Source organism: Diuraphis noxia, unplaced genomic scaffold (assembly GCF_037042655.1).
Source record: "Diuraphis noxia isolate RWA-SAM2 unplaced genomic scaffold, SU_Dnox_SAM2 contig0003, whole genome shotgun sequence".
Taxonomy (NCBI): domain Eukaryota; kingdom Metazoa; phylum Arthropoda; class Insecta; order Hemiptera; family Aphididae; genus Diuraphis; species Diuraphis noxia.
Window position 1 is genome coordinate 48,772,377 of NW_028301713.1, and position 19,183 is coordinate 48,791,559.

Genomic DNA, 19,183 nt, shown 5'->3' on the forward strand with positions numbered 1-19,183 from the left:
AATAATAATTTTAAATATGATATGATTAAATGGCCTAGGGGCTAGGACTTTTCTGATTTAAAATCACAAAATTATCAATTACATATTTACATTTTGAAAATGAATTTTCTTTAAAATTTCACACTCAAGCACATTATTGCAAGTTGATTAAGTTTTTCTGCGTCCATAAAATATCACTTCCTACTTACCTACTGCAGTCTGTGATCATAAGAATAAAATAAATATTAAGAACTATTTCAACATTAGGAAAATAATCTTTTACTATCTACTTTATTTAATGCATTAAAATATGTTTCTGGTTAAAAAAGTAAACTTGCTGGTTTAATTTTTAAAAATTTTTTAAACAGGATAATTTCGTTTCCAAAATTTCTATCTACTTATATTATTGATAAATCTTGACGAGTTTAATTGCCTCACTTTTAATTTTTTTTTTATCATTAATTAATTGTTCTTATTTTCGAAGTAAACATCGTTTGGTTCACAAATTTGTAGGTACCCAACCGGTTATCATAGTTAATAATAAATTATTAAATAGTGCATCTATTATTATACCTAACAATTTTGAAGTCTAAAGTTTTGAGAAGGCGTTTCCCTAATAAACTATTAATCTACTACGAATTTTAGTTTAAAGCTTAGACCCAATAGGGTAACAGTTAACTCAATGTTAAAACTTTCTCAAAATGTTTAAATTTTAAAATTCAAAACACAAACATGAGTATCATCTTTTTAAATTAAAATTTAATTTTTAAACCTTATTAAGTTGTATATTATGTATAAATAATTATGATATAAATGTTGTGTCTATACATTTAATTTTTTTGTATTTGCGTTAAATATTTACGAAATTGAGGAGGCTGGGCTTTATCTCCCTCAGTCACCACCACCTCCACCACTCCTTAATATTTTCTTATAAAATATTCTGCCTTGAGCCGGATTCACAGCTTCGACGTGCCGTATTCGTAAAATCCCATCGTGATCGGACTTATTTTGTTGGTATCAAAATACAGAATGCTTCAAGTTGCAACCGAGTATACGATAATAATAAATCTATTTTTGAATGATTTAATATTTAAATTGGATGATGAATCGGTTTGTTATATTGTGTGCTTGAACATACTAAACTTAAATACGTAATACTGTTTAAATAGCTAGTGGGCAAGTTTTTTATACAAAGTAATTTTATGGAGTTTTTTGTTTAGATTTGTAACTTTCTAAACGTCTTTTGTGTATAGGTTAAGTACATTTTGGACAGATTGTTTTCTTTCGTAAATTAATATACAACGAACAAATATATTATAGACATAATCAATAATTTATTAATTTATGGAGAGAAAGGGACAAATTTAAATTCTGTTATAATAAATTCTTTTTATAAATGTTTTGGTTAAATTCATTTTGAAAGACTAAGATAAGTACTTCAAATTTCCACCAAATGTTTATGTTAGTATTTTCTGTACATGGTGAAAAATCACACTCCTGAAAAAAAAAATAAAAATAAAAAATGGTATCCTTTCTATACAAATTTCATAAATATACAATATTACAGAATACCCACAAATTAATATTTTTAAGAACAGTCTTAAGGGAAGTTATAAGTTATTAGGTATATTTAAATTATTATTATTACAACTTCTGAATTAATAACAATAGAAGTACCTATAGTTTTTTAATAATATAAACTATTTAAAATTTTTGAATATTAATTAGTCTTTACACCTGGCAACTTTAACTTTACTGATGTGCAGCTCAATATCTATGACCACCGTACGTGAATGCAATTCATCTTATTTAGAACAGACTAACAAGTAGGTAGTAGTAAAATAATTTAAATTAAAGTATTAATACTAAACTGTTTTTTTCGAATGATATGATATATCTTTGAATTTAAATTGTGCACCTCTAAATAGGATCAATCATCAACCTACACAAAGATGATAACGTCTACCTACATATTAACTGTATTGCAGAGAGACATTCATTGTATTTTTTTTTTTTTTTTTGAGGTATTATTTAAGTATTTAAAAATAATCTGTGACTGCTGGTAAATGTAAAAATAGTTTAATGTAAAAAATAAACGATATTTTAATAAATGAAAAAGCTATTTTAACTTTCTTTATTATAGGGTTGTATTGAACAATTGTCAAAACTGCGTAAATTTAGGTATCATTTTATATAAGTTCAAGAACCATTAAAACATAAAATTTTAATAGGTAATAAAAAACGAGTTAATTATAATAATAAAATAATAATTTATCATTATTGTTTTTCATTAAATCACTTAAAACAATGTAATAACTAATAACCATATGTCCATATAATTAAAAAATAAAAGTATTAATTGAGAATATTAAAAAGTAAAAGTTAAGATCGTACGTAGAATGTTTAAAGATATCATTCAAATAATTTAGATGTTTTACAAAAAAGTTAGTAAAGTCGAGTGTTAATTAATTTATTCATTTGAAATACTATATTTAGCATCAAATTATTGTAAATACGAATAATTGAGTAAAAAAACAAAATTTTAGAATTTTTTAATATAGTATTTTTGCCAGCTATGATTTTATTTTATACCATTGTATGCATGTAGACAAACGCATAATCAGATGAAACACAGAAGAAATAATTTGGTAGGTAAATTAAGGGCTAATTTCACCACTAAGGTTAAAAGCGTGTGTTACCGATGAATTGGAGCTAACGCAAAAAAGTAATATCTAGAGAAATCAACAGTCTATATTAGCACATATTTGTAGATTCGAAATACACATTAATAAGTAGATTATTACAGTCAAAGGCTTTCTAAGAGAACAGTTCAACTAGTATTACGTATTAGCATCAAAGTTTATGGTTGAGGCCTATATCGAAAAAAATCATATTCCAATTTTTTTTTGGAAAATTAAGGAAGGTTTAAATTATAGTAAATCTATCTAACTCATTACATAAGGATGCCCATACTGATTTCATTTATGATTTATCCCTAAAAAAAGCCGGGTAAAATTGCAAGCAGCTATTATAATACCTATGTTATAAATTATATTACTTATTTCATACTAACTTAAAGTGTGGCCGGAGAATCGTATAAGCAAAGTTGGTACATTACTGCAATGTTCAACTATAATTGCTGACTTCCTGGAGACTAAATATTTCACGGTACCTTCACATCAAGACTTGAGTCCAGGTTAGTCTAGTCGTTTCAAGTCGGAGTCAAGTTTTGTCAAGTTTAGTCAAGTTGGAGTCAAGTATAATCAAGTTTAGTCAAGTCTAAGTCAAGTATAGTCAAGTTGTGTCAAGTCATGTCAAGTCGAAGTCAAGTATAGTCAAGTTTGAGTCAAGTTTAATCAAGTTTAGTCAAGTAATGTCAAGTATAGTCAAGTTGTATCAAGTTCAGTAAAGTAGTGTCAATAAAAAAATAGAAAATTCATACAGTAGGAATAGACATTGAATACAGTAGTGTGTAATCTAGTTATAAAAAACCGCAAAAAAAACTTATAATAATCAAAACGTCATAATCAACAATAGTTAAATTATGAAAAACAAAATGAGAAGGAAGGTATTGGCGCCCGCAGGCAAATGCAATTCAAGAAGCAAAAGAAAATTAGAAAAAATGATACTGTAAGAATATACCCTAATGACTCCAGTAATTAATCTCCAGTTCATTGTTGAATGATTATTTAGAGGGCACATGGTTATTTAAGTTTAAAAATTGTGTACACAAAAATCAACTATATTTAAATTATGAAAAACAAAATGAGAAGGAAGGTATTGGCGCCCGCAGGCAAATGCTTTTCAAGAAGCAAAAAAAATTTGAAAAAATGATACTGTAAGAATACATTCTAAAGACTCCAGTGTTTAATCTCCAGTTCATTGTTGAATGATTATTTAGAGGGCACATGGTTATTTAAGTTTAAAAATTGTGTACACAAAAATCAACTATATTTAAATTATGAAAAATAAAATGAGAAGGAGAGTATTGGCGCCCGCAGGCAAATGCTTTTCAAGAAGCAAAAAAAATTTGAAAAAATGATACTGTAAGAATACATTCTAAAGACTCCAGTGTTTAATCTCCAGTTCATTGTAGAATGATTATTTAGAGGGCACATGGTTATTGTATAAAAATTGTGTACACAAAACTCAACAATAGTTAAATTATGAAAAATAAAATGAGAAGGAGAGGATTGGCGCCCGCAGGCAAATGCATTTCAAGAAGCAAAAAAAATTTGAAAAAATGATACTGTAAGAATACATTCTGAAGACTCCAGTGTTTAATCTCCAGTTCATTGTAGAATGATTATTTAGAGGGCACATGGTTATTGTATAAAAATTGTGTACACAAAACTCAACAATAGTTAAATTATGAAAAATAAAATGAGAAGGAAGATATTGGCGCCCGCAGGCAAATGCTTTTCAAGAAGCAAAAAAAATTTGAAAAAATGATACTGTAAGAATACATTCTAAAGACTCCAGTGTTTAATCTCCAGTTCATTGTTGAATGATTATTTAGAGGGCACATGGTTATTTAAGTTTAAAAATTGTGTACACAAAAATCAACTATATTTAAATTATGAAAAATAAAATGAGAAGGAGAGTATTGGCGCCCGCAGGCAAATGCTTTTCAAGAAGCAAAAAAAATTTGAAAAAATGATACTGTAAGAATACATTCTGAAGACTCCAGTGTTTAATCTCCAGTTCATTGTAGAATGATCATTTAGAGGGCACATGGTTATTGTATAAAAATTGTGTACACAAAAATCAACAATAGTTAAATTATGAAAAATAAAATGAGAAGGAAGATATTGGCGCCCGCAGGCAAATGCATTTCAAGAAGCAAAAAAAATTTGAAAAATGATACTGTAAGAATACATTCTAAAGACTCCAGTGTTTAATCACCAGTTCATTGTAGAATGATTATTTAGAGGGCACATGGTTATTTAAGTTTAAAAATTGTGTACACAAAAATCAACTATATTTAAATTATGAAAAATAAAACGAGAAGGAGAGTATTGGCGCCCGCAGGCAAATGCTTTTCAAGAATCAAAAAATTTTGAAAAAATGATACTGTAAGAATACATTCTGAAGACTCCAGTGTTTAATCTCCAGTTCATTGTAGAATGATTATTTAGAGGGCACATGGTTATTGTATAAAAATTGTGTACACAAAAATCAACAATAGTTAAATTATGAAAAATAAAATGAGAAGGAGAGTATTGGCGCCCGCAGGCAAATGCTTTTCAAGAAGCAAAAAAAATTTGAAAAAATGATACTGTAAGAATACATTCTGAAGACTCCAGTATTTAATCTCCAGTTCATTGTAGAATGATTATTTAGAGGGCTAATGGTTATTTAAGTTTAAAAATTGTATACACAAAAATCAACTATAGTTAAATTATGAAAAATAAAATGAGAAGGAAGATATTGGCGCCCGCAGGCAAATGCATTTCAAGAAGCAAAAAAAATTTGAAAAAATGATACTGTAAGAATACATTCTAAAGACTCCAGTGTTTAATCTCCAGTTCATTGTAGAATGATTATTTAGAGGGCACATGGTTATTGTATAAAAATTGTGTACACAAAACTCAACAATAGTTAAATTATGAAAAATAAAATGAGAAGGAGAGGATTGGCGCCCGCAGGCAAATGCATTTCAAGAAGCAAAAAAAATTTGAAAAAATGATACTGTAAGAATACATTCTGAAGACTCCAGTGTTTAATCTCCAGTTCATTGTAGAATGATTATTTAGAGGGCACATGGTTATTGTATAAAAATTGTGTACACAAAACTCAACAATAGTTAAATTATGAAAAATAAAATGAGAAGGAGAGGATTGGCGCCCGCAGGCAAATGCATTTCAAGAAGCAAAAAAAATTTGAAAAAATGATACTGTAAGAATACATTCTGAAGACTCCAGTGTTTAATCTCCAGTTCATTGTAGAATGATTATTTAGAGGGCACATGGTTATTGTATAAAAATTGTGTACACAAAAATCAACAATAGTTAAATTATGAAAAATAAAATGAGAAGGAAGATATTGGCGCCCGCAGGCAAATGCTTTTCAAGAAGCAAAAAAAATTTGAAAAAATGATACTGTAAGAATACATTCTAAAGACTCCAGTGTTTAATCTCCAGTTCATTGTTGAATGATTATTTAGAGGGCACATGGTTATTTAAGTTTAAAAATTGTGTACACAAAAATCAACTATATTTAAATTATGAAAAATAAAATGAGAAGGAGAGTATTGGCGCCCGCAGGCAAATGCTTTTCAAGAAGCAAAAAAAATTTGAAAAAATGATACTGTAAGAATACATTCTGAAGACTCCAGTGTTTAATCTCCAGTTCATTGTAGAATGATTATTTAGAGGGCACATGGTTATTGTATAAAAATTGTGTACACAAAAATCAACAATAGTTAAATTATGAAAAATAAAATGAGAAGGAAGATATTGGCGCCCGCAGGCAAATGCATTTCAAGAAGCAAAAAAAATTTGAAAAATGATACTGTAAGAATACATTCTGAAGACTCCAGTATTTAATCTCCAGTTCATTGTAGAATGATTATTTAGAGGGCTAATGGTTATTTAAGTTTAAAAATTGTATACACAAAAATCAACTATAGTTAAATTATGAAAAATAAAATGAGAAGGAAGATATTGGCGCCCGCAGGCAAATGCATTTCAAGAAGCAAAAAAAATTTGAAAAAAATGATACTGTAAGAATACATTCTAAAGACTCCAGTGTTTAATCTCCAGTTCATTGTAGAATGATTATTTAGAGGGCACATGGTTATTGTATAAAAATTGTGTACACAAAACTCAACAATAGTTAAATTATGAAAAATAAAATGAGAAGGAGAGGATTGGCGCCCGCAGGCAAATGCATTTCAAGAAGCAAAAAAAATTTGAAAAAATGATACTGTAAGAATACATTCTGAAGACTCCAGTGTTTAATCTCCAGTTCATTGTAGAATGATTATTTAGAGGGCACATGGTTATTGTATAAAAATTGTGTACACAAAACTCAACAATAGTTAAATTATGAAAAATAAAATGAGAAGGAGAGGATTGGCGCCCGCAGGCAAATGCATTTCAAGAAGCAAAAAAAATTTGAAAAAATGATACTGTAAGAATACATTCTGAAGACTCCAGTGTTTAATCTCCAGTTCATTGTAGAATGATTATTTAGAGGGCACATGGTTATTGTATAAAAATTGTGTACACAAAAATCAACAATAGTTAAATTATGAAAAATAAAATGAGAAGGAAGATATTGGCGCCCGCAGGCAAATGCTTTTCAAGAAGCAAAAAAAATTTGAAAAAATGATACTGTAAGAATACATTCTAAAGACTCCAGTGTTTAATCTCCAGTTCATTGTTGAATGATTATTTAGAGGGCACATGGTTATTTAAGTTTAAAAATTGTGTACACAAAAATCAACTATATTTAAATTATGAAAAATAAAATGAGAAGGAGAGTATTGGCGCCCGCAGGCAAATGCTTTTCAAGAAGCAAAAAAAATTTGAAAAAATGATACTGTAAGAATACATTCTGAAGACTCCAGTGTTTAATCTCCAGTTCATTGTAGAATGATTATTTAGAGGGCACATGGTTATTGTATAAAAATTGTGTACACAAAAATCAACAATAGTTAAATTATGAAAAATAAAATGAGAAGGAAGATATTGGCGCCCGCAGGCAAATGCATTTCAAGAAGCAAAAAAAATTTGAAAAATGATACTGTAAGAATACATTCTAAAGACTCCAGTGTTTAATCACCAGTTCATTGTAGAATGATTATTTAGAGGGCACATGGTTATTTAAGTTTAAAAATTGTGTACACAAAAATCAACTATATTTAAATTATGAAAAATAAAACGAGAAGGAGAGTATTGGCGCCCGCAGGCAAATGCTTTTCAAGAATCAAAAAATTTTGAAAAAATGATACTGTAAGAATACATTCTGAAGACTCCAGTGTTTAATCTCCAGTTCATTGTAGAATGATTATTTAGAGGGCACATGGTTATTGTATAAAAATTGTGTACACAAAAATCAACAATAGTTAAATTATGAAAAATAAAATGAGAAGGAGAGTATTGGCGCCCGCAGGCAAATGCTTTTCAAGAAGCAAAAAAAATTTGAAAAAATGATACTGTAAGAATACATTCTGAAGACTCCAGTATTTAATCTCCAGTTCATTGTAGAATGATTATTTAGAGGGCTAATGGTTATTTAAGTTTAAAAATTGTATACACAAAAATCAACTATAGTTAAATTATGAAAAATAAAATGAGAAGGAAGATATTGGCGCCCGCAGGCAAATGCATTTCAAGAAGCAAAAAAAAAATTTTGAAAAAATGATACTGTAAGAATACATTCTGAAGACTCCAGTATGTAATCTCTAGATTATGGTTGACTGATTATTTAGAGGGTACATACTAATTTATATACAAATGACGGCAGTCCGTAATCTCCAATCCCAAACTTGGAAACCAAAAATCTATTTACAATTATTATTTCATTGAGGAATGAATATTTTGAGATCACCCGATTACAATGTGTAAACTGTATGTATAAAAATTGATTGAAATTGATTGAAGAATTAATCATTTTGAATACATTCACTATTGCATTTATTGGAGGATAGTTAATGAAATAATGAATATAGATTTTAGGAGGGCAACTCGATCGAACGTTTTAATTTATAAAACATATTCGAAGATAAAAATGTGTGTTTAAATTTATAATAACGACGAATTAAGGCTTGAAGCCTAGGACTGCAGTCATTAAAAAAAATATATCATATCGTATTGTATACATAAAAATTAATCAAAAAATCTGATCAGAGGACCCTTTATTTATTATGATTGTCGATATTTAGTTTTTATGAAAATCTTGTATAACATTAATAAGGCTTTAAAATCGAGTTAAAAATTACGATAATATTGATCTGGTATTAATAATATTATGTTTTAAGTATTATGTATTTATTATTTAATAATATATTGAGTTTAGTATTAATATTTTCTCGGAAATTTTTAAATATTTTCTTTGATGGTCATGTTTACAATTGCGAATACCTTAATAGTTAGTAGGAAAATATCATTGCAAAGGTTACGACCAGTGATGATATTCATATATCATCACTTGTGCTTCAACTGACCATAGTCTATATAGGTACCTAACCTAACCTTCTTATATGACTTACTTAACCATCTGCTCGTCACACGGGGAAGGCAGTGCCGTAGCCAGGGTTAGGATTTGGGGAGGGTAAAGTGTATACAGTACTATACACCCAATATCCCTCCAGAAGGCTGACTACGCCACTGGGATTAGTAATTATCAAATTGAATGATGGTAGAATAATAGATAGTATTCGTGTAACGCATGACAAACGGATAGTTAACAAGGACACTTTGAATAAAAAGATCCTGAGTAGATTTCTGATTTAAGTGTTTGCTTATCATGTTGATCCGTTGATTGTTGACCTCTTAGGAATACCTCTTCGATTTTACCTGAATCCTATGTTAAGATTATTGTCATATTGACCATTTTCCTTTCCACGGTACTGTGCCTATATAGTTTGTGATCTAATCAAATATTGTGATCTAAATTTAAAAGTATGATTGGACGTAAATTGTAGAAGTAATAACTAATAATTATTAATGGTTTATCTGTTTGTATTGCCTCAGCCTTACAAGTTCTATTGAACAGAATTTTCTTTTTATTATTAAAAATTGATGATCCTATTGATAACTGCAGATCATAATTTTTTATGTTTTACACTTCTAAGAATAACTGAATACTTGGATTGGTGAGACGTCCTCATTTAAGCAAAACATAACTTTTAAATGTAACTATGTAAGAATATAAATGGTTTATTATCTGAATTTCACCACCATCCAACACTAAAATTATAGTTATTATTCTTTTCCGGCCCCAGAAACTATCATCGACACTAAAATTTGAATTATTACGATTTTCAATATTTTTTAAGTGAAACAATCTAAAAAATTTTTTCTACAATAAAATATTATTATTTATTTTTTTTGACATGGCATTTAAATTTTGCTGTGTGATAGGTAATCTTTACGTCGCAGTGTCTGTATTTTTTTATGTGATAAAGACATTAGACAATGTGTCCAGAAGAAAATTTAACCTTTAAAATATCTCAAATAATATACTTATTGTTAATTATTATTATAAAAAAGTTGTACTGTGAACTATAATATCTCGTATAGACTCAAACAATGTAAAATTGGATTTTTATTATTTTTATTATTACATAATACACTTTTTTTTTTTACATTATCATCGAAAACTATGACCGTTAGCATTTTGTGTGAGTAGGTAGTTATTATGGGTTGTTTTAAAACACGTGTGTGAGGAAAGGATTCGTCACTAAGAACCCAGGTGGTCACCCATCCGGAAGCTAGTGACGTCAGGCGATGCTTGACGACGTTAAAGACTATATGGCCAACCATCGCGCTACACCAGTCCCAAATTACACCTTTCGTGTACCCATCTATTATATTCTAAATAGAAATGTGGTTTTTTTGGTATTCTTACATTAGTATATAAGACTAATATTATGTGCATAATACTAGGCCAGAGGCAAATTTTTTTTTTCAAGGTATCAACTGCATAGCCTGGTTTTACTGTTTGGTTAAAAATAAATGTAAACAGGACGAGGATTCGTCACTAAGAACCCAGGTGGTCGCCCATCCGGGAGCTAGTAACGCCAGTCGACCCGTTGACCTCAAAACAAATAAGCGACTCCGGTCAACCACCGTACTACCTACACACTAGGCCCCAAATTTACTTTTTAAGCATATAGAAACCATAACATATAATAATCTATTATATGAGATAAATAGGTACTTGTACGTCTATTTTTCATCAAGTTCAAGTATTTTTTTTGTTTATTTAGATAATAATTACAATACGTATGTCGCTTAAAATATTAGGTAATAAATACCTACGTGGTTACGCGACAACTATAATTTAATGACTAAAATCTTAAATTTAAGATTAAAGTCAAAAACTTAAACGGCTAAAACTAGTATAGTTTCCAATACTCGACAAAATTAAATGTCTAAAAATGACTCTATTTGTCAAAAAATTACCTATCACCAGATCTTATTTTTTACCGGTAGGTAAGGTTATAAAACTAGTAATAGAATTTGCTTTCAATTTTGTAACATAATTATTATAGTTCTTAACTACATTCAAAAGTTGTTTTTCTTTTATCTGGACAAATTACTACTACGATCTTTATTTTACATAATTGTATGTCTACTATATATATGACATTATGCTCGTATTATAGTTTGTTATGAAGATAATATGTTATATTAAATATTTAAATAAAATTTTTATTTCATTGATCTGATATTTTAACAAAATATGTACCTATAATAAACAAAATCATACTCTTTATTAGTCACTTTTAAAAGTTACTTTTCGTGTTACATAAGATACTCTCCCTAATATTTTAAAGCCCTGTTGTATTTGAATACTTTAAAAAGTATCTTTTACAAGACTGTAAGAATGCAAACAATCAACAATCATGAGCTTTTTCAACTTGATAACACTTAAGAGGATATCAGTGCATTTCTTTTTTCTGTCTCTGACCCATTCATAAACATTACGAATTCTATGTTCACAAGTTATACTGTGCATGGGTTAGAGAAAGAAATAAGGCGTCGACTTCCTCTTATCCATCAAATCAACTTACTCTTTTTATTCTATCCAATAAGTTGAAGGTTGTAAACCTATTACTATTGGTATCTAGTTTTAGCCAAAGGGTCGAGTGACCTTTGCATTTCAAGATCCTTTCCTACGTATTCGGCATTGTTAACATTACTATTCTACCTAACTATTCCCCCTTTTCCCACCTAACCTAACTCTCTCTCTCCCTCTCCATCAACCTATCAATCTATCTACCTTCCTCTCCTCCTTCTCTCTTGTTCTCACTCCTCCCTTATGCCTCTCTCAACCCTCTCTCAACCTAACTCTAACCTACACCCTATCTATTTCTCTCTCTTTCCCTCCCTCTCTTCCTCTCCCTCTCTCACCCTTACCCACACCCTAACAATCTCTCCCTTTCTCTCTATCACCCCCATTTCACTCTTCCCATCCCTCTCTACCCCCTCTCACACCTAGCCACTATAGTACATACAGGTCATCGTACCTGATAATCGGTGAAAATATTTAAATATTATTGAGAAAATTATTAAAAAAAATTTTTTTTTAAATATTGTACCTGAACAATTTCCTAATTTTTATCATGAATTTATTTATAACAGAAATAGTGTAATATCAGTGGTTACAAAAATTGATTGAAAAATAACAGGTAATGTATCCCCTGATCAATTAACAATATAAAAAGAAACCTACTAAAAAATAGAAAATTACTTACCCCATATCTGAATCAATATCTGCTTTGTTAATGCATTGTTTACACATTTCACACAGCTAGGCTACACCGCTGAATATGATATTCAGTTGGTAAATTTTCACTGACGTGGGTATACTATCTCTGAAATTTCAATAAAATTATAAAATATATTGCTAAAATAACCCGTTCATCAATGTTCAGTTCTTATCTTCTGTTTGTCCGATAACGTTAGTTACGATAATAAGGTAAATAATTTGTTCTTCGTTTATCCGTTTCTAATAAAATGCCGTGTAATGTGGTCAATTCGAATGTCTCACCCGCAAAATAAATATCATGCTCAATTTATAGAAATTATTATGATAATAATTGTGCTCGATTCTAAGTTTTTATAATTGGAAGTGTGAAGAATGTGAACAAGACAAGGTCATCAAAAAAAAATAATAATAATAATATAGGTAACAACTATAGGAAACATGATTCAAATAGAAACTAGAAATAATGATAAAGCAAAGTAAAAGGAGGATAATTTTATGGTAATAAGAAATGATATTTCTATTTTAATAAAAAAGTTTTAGAGTTATCTAAAACTAATTTTGAGGTAGAAAATTCAGTAAATTTTTAGTATAATAAACTAGATGAAAATGAAAAAAAAAATGATGTAATAGGTACCTACTAAAGTAAAATCAACAGAAGAAAATTATTGATATGGATATTAAATACATAAATTTAGAAAAAAAAACGAATGCATAATATAAAGTAAATATAAATAAATCTGAACACCAGTTATTAGTTAACAACATTTCGATTAGTGATATTCGTTTAATCTTGTTACGAAGAACAAAAATGGTAATGAAATCATTAAAACTATTAAAGATGAGCTTGAAATTGAGTTTCATCTGATATCTGCTTTCCGTATTAAAATAAATAATAAAAATAAAAGATGCTAAAATTCTTGTTAAATTTAATAATTTATTAACTAAAAAAGCATTTTTATATGAAACCAAAAATAAAATAAGCCATCTACTATCTAATAGGAAGAACGTAACGCAAAATTAATTATTTATACCTATAAATTGTAAATTACGTATTATTAAAATTAAATGTAAATTTTAAATTCATTGCTTTAGATGGAACTATTTACTAGATGGAAATAATATGATAATAAATTATATTGAAGATTTGTCCAGTTATACCTATTGTAATAGTAACATAAATATTTTTTCTCTAAATATAGGTACGTATAGTATATTTTCAAACTTCGATGAATTAATATTAATTGTAGACACTTATAATTCTAAATTTTATGTAATCATTCATACTGAAACATGGGTATTATACCTATATAATTTTAATTTTACTTTAGATGGATATCAGCGCACAAATTCAATTGCCGTAATTAATAAAAATGACAGAATAACCATATTCATTAGAAACGATATTTTAAAATAAATAATATTACCCATAAAGTTCTATCTGATTGTAATTCTATGGAAATATGTTTTGATAAGGAAATTAGGAAAATAATCCTTTGGTCATTATTTGTATCAATTTATGATCTCCAAACAGTAATATTGATAATTTTTTGATTAGTCTGAATTCTTATTTTGAACACTTTGATAATAATAATATATTTTATATAAGTATAATAGCAGGTGATTTAAACATAAATATATTAGATTTGATTATATCGAATAGACTTTTTTAATAGTTATTACGGCAAGTCATAATTTTATTTCTTGTATAAATAATCATAAACGAGTCTTTTGATAGATTATTTAAAAAATGTCTATTATTACTTCTATATGAACATGGAAATGGTATTTCAAAATGTAGGTATTCATAATTTTAATATTAGGTTTAAAAAAAAAATGTTAATATAAGTATTGATATAAACATATTGGTTTCAAAAGTTCTTTGAATACTGCTACCTATCATGGCAATTCAAGAATTAAATATTAATAATAATCAATTTAGAAATTATAAGCATTTTAAACATAACATTTTGAAATTAATCATTTATTTTCACAAATTATTAATATTAAGTTATTTATTTGGATTATATAATATATTGATTCATTATCTTTTATTAAATTGTATTCTTAGTAAATTAGTATACATTGTCTAGGTATAATTGTCGGTATTACACTGCAACACAAACTTTAAGCAGTTTAAGCTTAAAGGAGTTGTGAGAAATAATTTTTAATATTTTTCTTGCCTACCTATTTATTATGTGTTAATTTATGTTTTAAATATTTTTATACCTACGAATACCTATAATATTTCTTCACTAGCCACGATATCACGACTAGAGCTCGGGTACTATACACTACTACCTAACAGTTAATTGTTATTTTAATAATAGAAGGATTAATATTAGAATTGCCTATTAGTTGATGTATTTATTTTATCTCAATAATTTATTAATATTATTCCAATTTATTGTTTATAAATTTTTGATATATTGTATTTAAGAAATTAGAATTCCTGTGTGTATTTAATACTTTGTATATTTTTCATAAAAAAGCACACGAGGTGGTAATCACTAGTCAGAACTCAGGATAGGCAATTTATCACTCGGTGAATTTTTTTTTAGTTGCACAAGGTTATATTATGTCACTACGATCTATACAAACATAATATGGCGAACAACAAAGGTTATATAACTATATAATATACCGACTTATAATATAACAATAGAATATATATTATGTTGTACTAAATTAATAGTTTCCTATAGCTTCAATGTTGGATTTGGAAAAAATTACCAGTTATAAAATAAAATTTTGTCATATGACTTATCAGTTAGGTATAAAAGATATGAATTCTATTATTTGAACCGAAATTTCTATTAAAAGATCCTACCTAGATAATTAATTTATAATTGTAATTATACTATACACCTAGTGAAGGGAAAAAAGACTGCTTTTGAATTTTATACGTTTCAAGAATAAAATATGCGTCATGGCATTTTGGTATCATATTTTTCGTGATATTAAATATTTATTTTCAGTCTAAAATATAAATTTAAGCCGCAAAAGAATAGGTATTAAAACTAACTTACCTTAAATATCGATTCTTTCGGGCTTCGGTGATGTCCGTGACGTCTATACACTCCGACGTTGACGTGGAAACACATCACATACTACTGAATTGAAGTCTGAAAATAATATTATTTATGAACAAAAAAAATTATACGTAATTCTGTATGTTTTTCATTCATGTCTGCTTCGTTAGCTAATTGAAATGTTAGAATCTTTAATCGACTGCGCCTTCTGCAACGACTTTGACAATCGCCATAGATTATAGGTATAATTTTATATTGTATTACATTAATGAAATAAATCCATAGATATATATTATAATTTATAATACAACTTTTATATCAATGAAGTAATTGAGGTCCGTGGTTTACAATTTGTTCATTGAAATAATTAAATGTGATAAAACAATTAGGTATTCGGTATTCTAGACCAACTTACAACATACATATACATATAAGCTATAAAGTACTTATAGGAACTATTTTAATTATTTTTAAAAATTTATTTGATTATTAATTAAGATGGTGTTATTGCGTATTTTCACTAAAAAGTATTTTTTCATGAACTATTCAATAAAAATGTTGATTTAAATAAATGTGATTATTGCTTTTTAAAGTTAAAATAAAGTTATACAGTCGTGTTTACACAAAATTTCCGTACTGACCGTACCAGGCGCCAGCTGGTTTGTAAAATTCCAAGTCAAACATTTTCTCCGAGTTTAATAATTAATATTTAATATTATAAATTAATTGTATTGGGTAGGTAAAATATATATTAGTTTATTTTAAGCCATTCATGAATATTTTAAATTTCATTAGTTTATTTCCGATAGATATTAATAATATGTTGCCCGTAAAAAACCTTGTAAATGTAATTCAAGCTATCTTATAATAATATTTGTCTATTGTCAGTTTTATACGTAATGCAATTTTTACCTAACGGTAAACCTAACGATTTATTTACCTACTTTCAGCATTTTTTTTTTATTAGGGGGGGGGAATTAATCTGAAAATTTTCTGTTTAGAATAAAATGTAGACACGCGTAAAATATAAATAATAATTATTGAATTTTACGGGGCAAAAGGGTGTACAGTTTATAATTATTATTTACAAAAATAATTAATAATATTCTTTAAGTGGGCCGTGGCATACCTAATGAGTTATGAATAATGAGTAAAAAAACTCGACAACCACTGAGTTGCTGTATAGTTGCTTGGTGTGTCGCTACAAAAGAATATAAAAAACTTAGAAAATATTGACATTTTAGTGAAATTTTAATTTGTGCGGTTACGAACGCTCTAGCACATCATATCTAGACGAGATGGTTTTGCTGTCCGTCGAGACCTTGAGACTCCTACTTAATGTGTCATCGTTGGTCGACGACGTGTATCAATATTATGCATTGACAATAAAGATATGGATAGGACATAACGGTCTTATCAGCGGTAATCGATAGGGGTACAATTAAGGCTAAATAAGTTAATCTATATCGAGTATCGACTATCAATATAAAAGCACTATAAAAAGGTCTCAATTGCCCTCCCTTCCAGGTACACGACCTCAATTTTATTTAACTTAGTCGTGGCCTATCCATATTTTTATTATTTATGCGATCATGATGGATTGCATGTTTTTGCATCACATGGTGGTTTAATCTTCACGTTCACACTTTTCGGGTTCCAAACATATGTAAATGAGTTGACTTTTGTACCTTTAGACAGGTATGAGTCGCTGGTTATACTTCCTAAGGGTGCAAATATTGTGAGTCAAAGTGGTATAATCAAAGCGGTGGCTGCGCACTCTATTGCCGCGAATCTTTACCGGTTCGGCGTATACTATGGTACATCGCGGGCGTTCGACATTTATGCTGCTCTCAATGATCTTAACTAGAGTGCGCGACTGTTACGGTAGCGAGGACAAATAGGTAATTATTGTTCTGTCTCGTTACAGAGGGGATGAAAACTGAGTGTCCCGGGCAGTTGATTATAAGGAGTGGGTGGAAAATTTCGAGTTTGTACATTTTTATTCAGTATAACAAGGTGTTTTTTTTGTTTGGTGGCAAATTTCTAAGTACGCCCTCCGGCTAGAGCTGAGGTCACAACGAGGAGGCGGTTCTAATTACTCATCCTCCAAAAACTATTTTGTTTTATTTTCATTTTGATATCTACAGGGTGATCCGTTTAAGTGGGTACACTAATTATCTCGAAAAGTATTAACTTCTATTGATTTTTTTTTTTAACTTTAAGTTTATGTTTTTCTAAAACCGTAGGTATAATATTTTAATTATTTTCACGTTTATATTTATTGTTGAAACCACTATCAACTTTTGATTTTAAAATGGTAACATATAATTAAAATTGCAAGAATCAATAAAGTCATTTTTTTCATGAATTTATGTGTGAACATTCTTAGTTTTCGTTGATTGGTTTGTGGATACAGAACCTCAAAGTATTGGTGGTTATTATATTTTTCCAATAATTGTAAAGACCAGGAACTAGTGATAAATTAGATATCACTGAATCCAAGGTGACAAAATAAATAACAATTAATTATAGATTAATATTGTACTTTGAACCCTGATCATTAATTAACTAATTAAGTTTATTTTTCTGAAAATATTGACGTTTTAAAATTTTATTTTCAATTATTTCCCGATTTTCAACTTTTTTTTTAGTTTTGAGAAAAATTGCGAATTATTTAACACAGTAATTTTATCAAACATGTGACCCGCCGCGCCGCGAGCATTTCCATACGGCCGGCCGACTACTTTCCGTGTTCTTAATAGTTATACATTTATAATCATATTTTATTTTTTCAAAACTAGAAAAAATATTAAAAATCAGGATATTAACGAAAATAAAATTTTGAAACGTCAATATTTAAAAAAAAAATAAGCCCTACAAAATGGCTATCTTTATTTTTTTTTTAGAAATAATTAAATAAAAATATATCATTTTTAAATTTTTAACAAAAACATTGAAATAAATTTAAAAATGAAATAATTGTAGTTCTTAGCCCTGTGAATCTTATTATGAAACCAGAATTTTGATATCTCTATTATTTCGTGAGATATTGCAATGGGTAAATCCTCGCGGGACACCCTGTATGTGTCATTTGCATTCTTAAATATAAGCTTAGGTATTTTTTACAAATCTGAGACATTGTTCAATGTGTTCTAACCTTAACGCATTCATTCATTGCAGAAGCATAACATTTAGAGTCTTAGAGCCTGACATATTTTAACAATTGTTGCTAAAGTGGTCGTTACCCCCCCATTCTCCCCTAATGTCTAATATCGATATTTGTCCTTAAATATTTTTGTTTTAAAATCTTATGATGCGTCTAATGATTTTTTTTTAAATGTTAATTGCTTAAAATTTGATATTTTATACATGCAAATAATTAATTGGTGTTGGTATCTATAATGAATAGTCAAAAATAAAAATATTAGAGCGTATATACGTTATTGAGATTAGTAAATCTGAACGAAACACTATAATATTGAATAGGCACTAACACAACTAAACACAAGAACACATCTCGACTAAATATTAATGACCTCCCGTGTACTAATTATTTCTGGGACATTTCAGAATAATAATATAATGGATTAGTCGAAGCGTACCTAATAATTATATTGAGAATCAGAGAGAATAGAGATAAAGCGCTAAATAACTTATGACGATGCACCTTTATTTATCTATATAGGAGTATTTAAATCATTACTGGTAGGAAACAATTTCTAATTACCTAT

General features: G+C 28.3%; 1 long non-coding RNA gene across 1 annotated transcript; it reads right to left on the reverse strand.

The window, feature by feature from the left end:
• Positions 1-1,289: 1,289 nt before the first annotated feature.
• Positions 1,290-12,523, reverse strand: LOC149057475 (uncharacterized). Its single transcript, XR_016191005.1, has 2 exons — positions 12,410-12,523; positions 1,290-1,476 (listed from the first exon to the last, which is right to left on the reverse strand). It is a non-coding gene; the product is annotated as an uncharacterized LOC149057475 (long non-coding RNA).
• Between the last annotated feature and the right edge of the window lie 6,660 nt (positions 12,524-19,183).